Consider the following 12,806-nt stretch of genomic DNA (forward strand, 5'->3'; position numbering starts at 1 on the left):
CAAAATATTTGTCTGTACATAAAAAAATACATACATATATGTGTGTGTGTGTGTATACAAATATATATATATATATATAAAAAATACGATAGTAAATGATAATAATTCACCCCCACTATTTCATCTTGTTGAAGATTTCAACTTAAGTATGCAAGTACCTGAGATGTGTTCATTAAGTCCTGGCCAATTGTTTGCATCAAGCACTGTCTACGAGGTCATCTCCTTTCTTTCCAGAGTTAGTGGATTTGTGTTCTGGACAGCGTGTCGCTTTTTATGTTTTTGGAGCATTAGTTTGCATTTGTTTTTTGGCTTTTGATTATTTACAGGGAGTGACAAATGTTAAATGATTGCAAAATAGGAGGAATCTCTCAGAACAAGAAAAGGAGCAACTGCAGAATGCTAAACAGAAGATAAGGGATTACCTCGATAATGTGCATGAGTTTAGAAAGATTGTTGTTAAGCAACTGTTTTTGATAATTCTAGAGCACAAAAACTTTTAGCACAGTGACGCTGGCAACAGAATGTGGAAACGGCTGACACCAAGCTTAGGGAGCCTATTACAAGGAAGATAATGAGGTCCTGTAGCCGTGTTGGAAATATTGCAAAAATTTATTGAAAGTTTGTATAAAAGAGAAATATGGAAATCAAGAAAAGGTTCAAATGGATATGTTTATGAAAAAATTAAATATGCCAAGGTTAGAGGTAGAGGAGTCTCAGTTACATACAGTTAAGATAGGAAGAGAATGGGGTAAAAATGGATATGTTTAACCAATCTGCATGAAAGTCCCCGGGAATAGATGGTATTCTTGTGGCAGTTTGGAAGCTAGGAGGGAAAAAAACTGTAACAATACCTTCTAGATCTCTTCTTAAAATACTGTTCAAGAAGTATCAGCATCTTGGAAGAAGGTGGTGGTAATGGTAATACCTAAAGAGGGTAAAGATCCATCTGATCCAGCTTCATACAGGCCCATTTCAATACTAAACTTTGATTATAAAGTGTGTATGTCTATAATGGCTGAAAGAATGGAAGAAGTGATACCAAAATTTATAGCTATGGATCAGTGCAATTTTATGGAGGGGAAGCAAACATTTGACAGTATTAACAGAAAAGTAGTGATCCAGAGGGATGCAGAATGTTAGAAAATACCATTGTTATTGGTGGGTCTTGATGCAAAGAAAGCATTTGATAGAGTAGACTAGGACTTCATGAATATGGCAATGGAAGCATTAGCTTTCCTTGATGGAATTATAAGGTTTATTAGGAGTATATATGAGGGATCAGAGGCAAAAATTAAAGTCGGTGGGGTCCTGTTTGATGATTTCTGCTTGAGTAAAGAAACTAGGCAGGGTTGTCCGCTTTCCCCTTTTTTGTTTGCATTATATTTAGAACCATTGGCAAAGAAAATAAGGGACTCAGATATTCAAGGATATAGTTGGTTACGTAGTCAGGAAAAGCTGGCTCTGTTTGCAGATGATATTTTGTACATGACAAAACCACAAAGGGACAGTGTTGTGCTACATTTTAAGATGGTTTCAGATGTTCTTGGGATACAAAATTAGTGAAGCTAAAACAAAGGCAATGGCGGTAAATTATGTCCCTCGAAACAAATTGGTCCAACAATATCCATATTTATGGGGCATGATAAAATTAAGTATTTAGAAGTATTGATTAGAAATTACTGTTGTGGCAGCTAAGGATATGTGGAAGGAGACTAAACAGAAGATAATACAAAAATTGAGAAAATGAAAGCTTTGTTATATGCATACTAATATACAAGCAATTTAAATGTTCTTAGTCCCTTTAGTCTTATACACAGGTCAGGCATATTTTTATCAACCAGAAGAGAAGCTGTGGATAGCAATTAAAAAAAACGAGTTGAAGGTTTTTGTCTGGGAAGGGAAGATGGCAAGGGTCAAGTGGGATAAGATTCTTCCAATAGAGCAAGGCAAACTAGGATTACCCAATTTGAGGGGGTATTTTAGAGCAACAAGTTAAGGCTCTTATACATAGCACAAGCAGAAAACTATAATTCGAAGTGGAAAGGAATGATAAAGGGGGGAAGCATTAATGAGAACAAAAATCATACAGGATATATTTATAAAAAAGCAGAGAGTATTCTAAGAACTAAATCAGCACACAAATGGAGAAAAGAGAGTCTGACAATAGGGATGACTGGTTAGGGATACAGATAATAGGCAAAAGGGAGCTGGAATTTATTGGAGAAAACTGACAAAGGAACCAAGGTATTGGGAGCAAATAACTAGAAAGGGAAAGGTAATAGAATGGGAAGAGTCCAAGAATTTATTTGGACTGCAGGTTAGAGATTGCCTTGTCTAGAAGGTTTAGGATCTTTACAAAAAATGCGAACTAAACCAATAAGAGCGATAGTTACCAGGTTTATTTAGCGTTAGAACAAAAATATATATAAAACACACTTTCAGTAAAGACTGTGCTTCACCTTCATCAGAATACAAAGTATCAAATGTAAAATACAACGCTTTTAAATGGTTTCCAAAAGGCAATTAAGAACGTCACTTCCCTTCTACTAGATGGCATGAAAAACCTGGCGTTCATTAACCTGTAATATAAGCATTTAATTTGTAGAACTTTGTACAAAAATGTGTTAAAAAGTATTTAAAAGTGTGTATTTAAAGGGTGTGTTTAAAAGTGTATTTAAAATAAACAAAAATCTCCTTTTGAAGGAAGTAAAATAGAATATGTATATCTAACACACCTATAATACCACGCTCAACTAGAACATACCCTTATGTGTTGACTCATAACTACATCCAGCAGCCGTAATAATTAATGCCAAATATAAATAAATAAATAAAAAACAGACAACAAAAGACATTGTTGATAACTTACTAAATCAGTTTTTAACCTAAAAAAGTTTTTTTATTTATTTTCATTACTTTATCAACTCAATTTATTAAATTATTTATGATCGTATTTGAAATTTTTGTTCGTAAATAACAAATATTTCAATACCTTAATCATTTAAAATATTAAGTATATAATTTCTTATTAAATGCATTATGTAAATCGTAATTTGTAATGTATTGCACTAGTCAAAATTGATGATATTATTAAATTTTTGCACATGAGTTAATTACAAATTTGTCAAAATTGTATAAAAAAGGATATAAAAATTAAATCTAATTTTTTTTGTATGTGTATATATGTAATATCTTATACTAAAAAATCAAAATAGAATAAAATGTAAAATACCGTAAATATTGATTTTATATTAAAATGTTAATAATATAATGTACATATTTCTTATAACCTCTTTAGAGCTAGCAATTTAAGAATACATTTAATTGATATATAATCATTTAAGCCAGGATAGGCGCTTGCAGTGGTTCTAATTTGCCACATTAACTCATCTATCTTGAGGGTTAGCTGCCATGGTCCACCTCTTGGGTCATGTGCTCTTTGATGTAAGATAACTAACCTAAATTTATGATTAGAATGCTCAAGTGTGTGTAACTATCGCTCTTATTGGTTTAGTTCGCATTTTTTGTTTTATCTGGTTTGTTTTAAATCTGTGAGTTGCGTGTTTTTATGGCGAACGAAACCGGAGCAGGTAGTCAAGTTCCTCTCCTCTCAGGACGAAGGGAATAACCTACGTACTTCTAATCAAGATTCTTCTAATTTGGACAACTCGATTGGAAATCTAACAGCACTTGTGCAAGTGCTGTTGGGGCGAGTGGACGCTTTAACCCAAAGACTTGATGCTCCAGTATTTCAAGGAGCTAACCTACAGCAGCAAAGCCGTATTTTGCCCACCAGTAACACAAGGAATAATGAAGCGGAAAATACTGTTTCAAACCCGAATGTGGTACTTAATCCGAATGTAGTACCTAATGTGAATGCAGCTATTCCAGTCATTTCTCCTACGTCTCGGGCTGACAACAATTGAGGTTTGAGCAACCCGCAGCCAGCCGGACGGAGTTCTTTGAATGGGGAAGCCATAACACAAGAAAATGGCTTACCTTCCATTAATTCCTTTTTAGATAACAGCTTTTTTTCTTTTGGTACTCAAATGGCCAGTCGACATCAAAGCCAGCCTATAGTAAGTACTTTATCTAACATCATAAATGACTTTGACTATAAATTGTTTTGTTGCAGAAAGCTGCAACTAGAGGTTGCTTATTTAACAGAGAACATAGAGAAAAAAAGTAGTACCTAAGGGTTTGCGCCAATGGCGATACCCCACGGGTCTAATTGAAAACTCTCTCTCTCATCAGGAACTATTGAAAATGTTTGATAGGCAGGGAGTAGAATTTTTAAATAGACTGATTACACATTATAATACTGAGATCGGAGATTTGAAAGCTGACTTGGAAATTTTGGAACACACTATTAAAATACATGAAGAGTTTCCAAGATACAAGTATGAATATGCTCGTATTTTTTCTAGCATAGATGCTACCATTACTAAGTTGCTTGCCAACAAAAAGAAAAAAATAGCACGGGATGTCTCAGATTACACTAACAATAAGGCCTATCCAAGGCCTCCAGTCTTTTATCCCAGAAGCACCAATGCATCTAATCAAACAATTACATTCCTTGATGAAAATAACACAGGCTTGGATGACAATGTAATTACCACTAATGACACCACCTTGGATGAACCAGAAATACAACAACCGAGGCGTAGTGAAAGACTAAATAGTAATAGAAATAACAGGAATAATGAGATGGCTAACACTAATAACCAACAGCGGAGTGTCAACAATAATCATAACATCAATGCTAATAACAATCACAACAATGCTGACACATCATCGCAGGGTTTTCACAGGAGCCACAATGGACCGCAGAACAATTATCAACTGCACAAGAAGCAATATCCATACAGGAACAAGAGGAAACAGAGGAGGAGATAACTGACAGTTTTTCACTAAATGCTTACCCCGTAATACTTAGAAGCACTGGGGGCAACGTTAGTGTCTACAATTTTACTGAACTGGACATTAAACAAGAATGGGTTGACTTTTTTTCAAAGGGACTTTCCTTTGTACCCAGTAAAAAGATGGATTTAGTTAAAACCGTCATAGATTTAAAGTTATTTGTTCGCAAATTGAATTTAAATGTCTTGATAGGGAATATTATTTCTTTAGTCAATTCCAGAAGGGTGTCTAGTGTATTTCACCCTGTGCTCCATCCCACTCTTGGGCTATTTGAAAGAATGTGCAAAATGGACCTTAGGGATTTGCAAAGGACCTCTGGTAATCAGGTCGATAACAACACTAACACTAGAATGACAGAATATGAAATAATTAACTTATTACAAATATGCCAAATACGAGCAATGAAGCCAGATAAAGGTGGAGGGTTAGTCTTAATGAACCAAGATGCATATGCTAAAGCTATGTTTAGGCTCTTAAACAGAGATGTTTACATTAAAGTCTCATTAAATGAGCGTAACATAGCCTATGGTCGAATTAAGAACAACTAGAGGACCTCCTTTTAGAAGCGTTCATTGATCTGGATCTGTACCAATATTTATTAATGATAGCACCCAGGGTACCACATCTTTTTGGAGTCCCTAAACTACATAAATCTATTGGTAATCCACCATTCATACCAATAGTTGATGGGAGAGGTTCGGCGACATATGCCTGTGCCAAACAAGTTGACAAATTATTGAAGCCCTTTATTGAATCTGAAACTCAAATCTGTAAAGATTCATGGAGTTTCTTGCACAATATTAACAATGTCAAATATCATGAAGAGGCACTGTTTTTAACTATAGATGTTAAGGACCTCTATACCGTCATCCCTCATCATTTAGGAATGGAATGGATTAGAGATTATTTAATTTCTAAAAAGGTTATGGATAACACTATTTACCTTATTGAAACATTACTTGAAGTAGTACTGTCTAATAATTGTTTGATGTTTGAAGGGGAATTGTATTTGCAAAAATCAGGAGTAGCGATGGGTTCCCCTTGCGGGGGAACTTTTGCAAATGCAATCATGGCCTATTGGGAAAACACTCTCCTGTTTAAACATCCAATGTTCAAGGAACATGTCTCCTGGTACACTAGGTACCAGGATGACATGTTTTTGATTTGGAGGGGACCAAAAGGATTGGTGCCTTCCTTTATTACAAGCATCACCGAACTAACTGATTTTTTGCAATTTATGTTCAATCTGGATGACACCAGTATTAATTTCCTAGACATCTTACTCATTAAAGACAGATGTAATTCGAGATTTATTGGTAAGATTTACAGAAAACCCACATATTCCAACGCCTTTTTGCACTTTAGCAGCTGCCATCCGTTTCATCAGAAAAAAGCAGTTGTTAAGGGCCAAATGGTCAGGGCAGCTAGGATGATTACAACATTAGCAGATTTTGACCATGAATGTGAGAATTTGGAAAATATGTTTTTAAACAGAGCTTATCCCTATAAACTAGTTACTAATATTAGGGACGAAGTCAGGATTAAAAGACTTTCAGGCCATTTCAAACCCCTATTAAATGAAATTCCTAATAATACCAATGTAGTAGAGGGGCAACAGGCAGAACCTTTTTCTGGCATGCATGAGTCTTATAAGAGCAGCTTTTTGTGTACATTTTCTAGTGACCATAAATTTATTAGAGGCATTATGAATAAAAACTGGAGAATTATTTCTGAAGATCCAGCATTGCACAGCAAGTTAGGTCCACAACTTAAAATTACATATAGAAGAAATTATAACTTGAAGATGCTGTTAGAAAAAAAAGCAGGAATTACATCCTTGTTTATCTAAAGGCATGTATAAATGTGGTGCTTGCACGCAATGCTCCTCGATTTTAGTAACAAAGTAGGTAGTCATTAATGATGTGAGATACAAGATAAACAAAAGATATAATTGTGAAAGTAAAGGAATTGTTTATGCAGCATTATGTGAGCAATGCAATGCCTTTTATATAGGCAAAACTGAGAGAAAAATCAAGCAAAGGATTTATGAGCATAAGTATGCCATTAGTAAGAAGGACACCAATAATGCCTTAGCAAAACACACACTTGAGCATTCTAATCATAAATTTAGGTTTGTTATCTTACATCAAAGAGCACATGACCCAAGAGGTGGACCATGGCAGCTAACCCTCGAGATAGATGAGTTAATGTGGCAAATTAGAACCACTGCAAGCGCCTATCCTGGCTTAAATGATTATATATCAATTAAATGTATTCTTAAATTGCTAGCTCTAAAGAGGTTATAAGAAATATGTACACTATTATTAACATTTTAATATAAAATCAATATTTACGGTATTTTACATTTTATTCTATTTTGATTTTTTAGTATAAGGTATTACATATATACACATACAAAAAACATTAGATTTAATTTTTATATCCTTTTTTATATAATTTTGACAAATTTGTAATTAACTCGTGTGCAAAAATTTTATAATATTATCAATTTTGACTAGTGCAATACATTACGAATTACGATTTACATAATGCATTTAATAAGAAATTATATACTTTTAACATTTTAAATGATTAAGGTATTGAAATATTTAAAATATTTGTTATTTACGAACAAAAATTTCAAATACGATCGTAAATAATTTAATAAATTGAGTTGATAAAGTAATGAAAATAAATAAAAAAAACTTTTTTAGGTTAAAAACTGATTTAGTAAGTTATCAACAATGTCTTTTGTTGTCTGTTTTTTATTTATTTATATTTGGCATTAATTACGGCTGCTGGATGTAGTTATGAGTCAACACATAAGGGTATGTTCTAGTTGAGCGTGGTATTATAGGTGTGTTAGATATACACATTCTATTTTACTTCAAAAGGATATTTTTGTTTATTTTAAATACACTTTTAAACACACCCTTTAAATACACACTTTTAAATACTTTTTAACACATTTTTGTACAAAGTTCTACAAATTAAATGCTTATATTACAGGTTAATGAACGCCAGGTTTTTCATGCCTTCTAGTAGAAAGGAAGTGACGTTCTTAATTGCCTTTTGGAAACAATTTAAAAGCATTGTATTTTACATTTGATACTTTGTATTCTGATGTAGGTGAAGCACAGTCTTTACCAAAAGCGTGTTTTATATATATTTTTGTTCTAACGCTAAATAAACCTAGTAACTATCGCTCTTATCGGTTTAGTTCGCATTTTTTGTTTTATCTGGTTTGTTTTAAATCTGTGAGTTGCAGGTTTAGGATCTTTGCCTGGAAGTGTTTACAAAGGTATTTTTATACCCCAAATAGACTCCAACATTTTTTTCCTCAGGTGCATAGCAAATGTTGGTGGTGTGACGGGTAAGAAAGAGGTGGCTGGGAACATAATTTTTGGAGTGTAATGAGCTGGCAGACTGTAGGGATTCCCTCAAACACTCTGTTGGAGATGCTGGGTGAGCGGATTGGATTGACTGGGGAGATGATGTTTTTATAGCTATGGTACAGAATACAATTGCCTAGACATAGTAAAGCCTTGCTGAATCTTAATTATGGCTGCTGCCATAAAGCATTTAATAGAAAATAAAACTCTAGACCAACTTTACTAGAAGCAGTGAATATAGTAACAGAGAGAGAAAACAACTGTATTTGGGATCTTTAGAAAAGGAATGGAGCAAGCTATATAGGAAACATGGGAATTGTGGGAACAATATATATGCAGAGAAGGAACAAGGTTTGAGGCAGGACTTGAGTGAGCCATATAGTGCTTAACTGACCATGACTGGATAAATTATGAGTGATGTGTAGTGTTTGCAACTACAGTTGTTTCAGTGGTGGTTGTGATGTATAATGTTTGCAACAAAAGTGGTGTCATTGTTTTTTTTTTTCTTTTCAATTATAGAGATGTAAGCTTGCCTATGTCATACATGCTATTGTTAATAATGATGTTTATTGAAAAAGGTAGAGGTAAGCAGATAGTGAGTAAAAGTGAGATCAGAGAGGGAAGTCTTAGGGGCTCATGGGCTAAGGTCTACACAGGGAGCAGCCAGAATTACAGAATGCTGCTTCCTCCTCCTCTACTTCAGCCCTCGAATGCCCTTTAGCAGTAGTATAACAAAATAGGAGGCCCACTGACCTTATTTACAGAATGTCATAGCACCATAACTAGAGACAGATGAGTCCTGCATGTAGCCTCCCATGGATACATGCTGCAGTTTGTATCAAAACCATTGCTTTGTATAATTCTTTCAATACCAAAAGCCCAGGGTCAGATTGTGTAGTCCTTGTGAGAAGATATGCTACAGCTGGAAACCATAGAGAAATGCTAAAAGGAGATGAGGCAAAGAGTTTTATTCAAGGCTTTCTGGTGCCAAGAAAGTATGGGTCCTGAAAACCCATTCTGGACTTCTCGAGGTTAATCTTCTTAAAGGTGTTGGAATTCAAAATGTTGACACTGCGATTCCTCCCATATTTCTACATTTATCCTAAGCTCCTATGGTTACTGTTGATCTGAAGAATGCTTGCATACCTAACCATATTCAAAGGAACCTCGGATGTTTTCCAAGACACTTGAAGTGGGTGTTCCCACTACCAGTTTCTTTTTCCCCTTTTGCTTCACTACTGCTCCCAGGTTCTCCAACTCTCTGGCTGCAGCCATCACATACTGCAGAACAAAGGACATCCACATTTGCCTTTTTCTGGATTACTTTGCCTGATTTAGGCTCAGATTCAAGAGAATGGGGAGCACGTAAAGTGTGACAAGCAGCCAGGTTCTGGAAACATCTTACGTCCCAGTTTGCAACCTAAAATGCAGCTTTCCTAAAGGGTGACCTTGTTGGATTCACAAGTTAAGGCATTCCAGCTTGAAGACAGAGTGGATTCATTAGCTCAGCTGTTTTAGCGCATTCACTCCAATGGAGAGCAGAAAGTTTGCAGTGCAACTTTCAATGGGCAGAGGCCAAGCCTTTCGACAGAATTTAATTATGTCCTCGCATTTCAAACAAATATTTGATACTTGCGTGTTATCACAACCACATTTTTGCGGCAGTTGTAATTATGCATGTTAGGTAGTACGATCTCACCTTCATTTTTACATATGGGTTCGGAGCCGATCCTCTGCTCTGACTCGACCGATTTACAAGCTGGAAGACTTCTGGTTGACTCGTGGCTAAGCAGGTATCCCATGGTGCACCAGTACAATCCCCAGATCTCGTTTGCCTCGTTGACTAGTTCGGTTGTGGTTCTCTTGGCTCTGGCTAAGTTTTTGATAATTCTTCATATTATATCATGTTCATGCTTTATTATTGTATATTTGGTATTGCTAATATATCAGGCAGTTGCTTTGCTTGCCTTTTTTGAGTGCAACTTAGTTTTCTAGTTGTTTGTTGGTATCCTGTGTGCCAGTTAGTTTTAGGCGCTGTTGCGCATTATTTGATTGAGGTAGAGTTTTGGAGGTTTTCTGCTCTTAGTCAACAGGGACTCCTGTGTCTTGTCGGTTGTTATTCTGACCTTTTTTTTGGTCACCATTAGCAGTTAGTTTTCTGCTATTTGGACATTGTTTTTGTCAGGGATTCGCTTGTGAAGTTACTAGAATTGCAAGTTTATTGTCTGTTTAAGTTATTGTGTCATTTACAGTTTATCTTGTGTGCTTGAGCTTTCCTTTCGAGTCTGTTTAAGTTAGAAGATCCAGTTTCATTGCACCGGACTAGGCCCGTTCAAGTTAGAGGACCTAGTCTTCGTGTAACTCCTTTAGCTAGCTTTCTCTACACTGGGCTAGGCCCGTTTCAGTTAGAGGTCCTAGTCCTCATGTAATTCCTTCTTAGGGCTAGGCCCATTTTAGTTAGAGGACCTTGTCCTCCTCTCCTTTCTCTCTTTCTCCTTTCATTCTCACTGGACTGTGTGTAGATGTGTGTGTGTAGATGTGTGTGTGCAGATGTGTGTGTGTGCAGATGTGTGTGTGTGCAGATGTGCAGATGTGTGTGTGTGTGCAGATGTGTGTGTGTGTGCAGATATGTGTGTGTGTGCAGATATGTGTGTGTGTGCAGATATGTGTGTGTGTGCAGATATGTGTGTGTGCAGATGTGTGTGTGTGCAGATGTGTGTGTGTGTGCAGGTGTGTGTGTGTGCAGGTGTGTGTGTGTGCAGGTGTGTGTGTGTGTGCAGGTGTGTGTGTGTGCAGGTGTGTGTGTGTGTGCAGGTGTGTGTGTGTGTGCAGGTGTGTGTGTGTGTGTGTGTGTGTGTGTGTGTGTGTGTGTGTGTGTGCAGGTGTGTGTGTGTGTGTGTGTGTGTGTGTGTGCAGATGTGTGTGTGTGTGTGTGTGCAGATGTGTGTGTGTGTGTGTGTGTGTGTGTGTGTGTGTGTGTGTGTGTGTGTGTAGATGTGTGTGTGTGTGTGTGTAGATGTGTGTGTGTGTAGATGTGTGTGTGTGTGTGTAGATGTGTGTGTGTGTGTGTAGATGTGTGTGTGTGTGTGTAGGTGCATGTGTGTGTGTGTGTAGATGGATGTGTAGATGGATGGGTGTGGATGTGTGTGTGTGGATGTGCGTGGATGTGGATGTGTGTGTGTGGATGTGTGTGTGGATGTGTGTGTGTGTGGATGTGTGTGTGTGGATGTGTGTGTGTGTGTGGATGTGTGTGTGTGTGGATGTGTGTGTGTGTGTGTAGATATGTGTGTGTGTGGATGTGTGTGTGTGTGTGTGTGTGTAGATATGTGTGTGTGTGTGTGTAGATATGTGTGTGTGTGTGTGTGTAGATATGTGTGTGTGTGTGTGTGTGTGTGTGTGTGTGTAGATATGTGTGTGTGTGTGTGTGTGTGTAGATATGTGTGTGTGTATGTGTGTGTGTGTAGATATGTGTGTGTGTGTGTGTGTGTGTGTAGATATGTGTGTGTGTAGATGTGTGTGTGTGTGTGTGTGTGTGTGTGTGTGTGTGTGTGTGTGTAGATGTGTGTGTGTGTAGATGTGTGTGTGTGTGTGTAGATGTGTGTGTGTGTGTGTGTGTAGATGTGTGTGTGTGTGTGTGTGTGTGTGTGTGTGTGTGTGTGTAGATGTGTGTGTGTATGTGTGTTTGTAGATATGTGTGTGTTTGTAGATATGTGTGTGTGTGTAGATGTGTGTGTGTGTGTGTGTGTGTGTGTGTGTGTAGATGTGTGTGTGTGTGTGTGTAGATGTGTGTGTGTGTGTGTAGATGTGTGTGTGTGTGTGTAGATGTGTGTGTGTGTGTGTAGATGTGTGTGTGTGTGTGTGTAGATGTGTGTGCGTGGGTGTGCGTAGCTGTGTGTGTAGGTGTGTCTGTGTGTGTGTAGGTGTGTGTGTGTGTGTGTGTGTGTGTGTGTCTGTGTGTGTGTGTGTGTGTCTGTGTGTGTGTGTAGGTGTGTATGTCTGTGTGTGTAGGTGTGTATGTCTGTGTGTGTAGGTGTGTATGTCTGTGTGTGTAGATGTGTATGTCTGTGTGTGTAGATGTGTGTGTGTGTAGGTATGTCTGTGTGTGTGTAGGTATGTCTGTGTGTGTGTAGGTATGTCTGTGTGTGTGTGTAGGTGTGTATGTCTGTGTGTGTAGGTGTGTATGTCTGTGTGTGTAGGTATGTCTGTGTGTGTAGGTGTGTATGTCTGTGTGTGTAGATGTGTATGTCTGTGTGTGTAGATGTGTATGTCTGTGTGTGTCTGTGTGTGTGTAGGTTTGTCTGTGTGTGTGTAGGTTTGTCTGTGTGTGTGTAGGTTTGTCTGTGTGTGTAGGTTTGTCTGTGTGTGTGTAGGTTTGTCTGTGTGTGTGTAGGTTTGTCTGTGTGTGTGTGTAGGTTTGTCTGTGTGTGTGTGTAGGTTTGTCTGTGTGTGTGTGTAGGTTTGTCTGTGTGTGTGTGTAGATGTTTGTCTGTGTGT

General features: G+C 37.2%; 1 protein-coding gene across 1 annotated transcript in view; it reads left to right on the top strand.

Moving 5' to 3' along the window:
* SMC1A (structural maintenance of chromosomes 1A) overlaps positions 1-12,806 on the top strand; it is a 1,753,330-nt gene that overhangs the window by 160,615 nt on the left and 1,579,909 nt on the right. The gene's annotated exons all lie outside the window — the stretch shown is intronic.

The sequence above is a fragment of the Protopterus annectens genome, chromosome 1.part0 (genome assembly GCF_019279795.1).
Source record: "Protopterus annectens isolate FY-2018-M chromosome 1.part0, PAN1.0, whole genome shotgun sequence".
NCBI classification, from domain to species: domain Eukaryota; kingdom Metazoa; phylum Chordata; order Ceratodontiformes; family Protopteridae; genus Protopterus; species Protopterus annectens.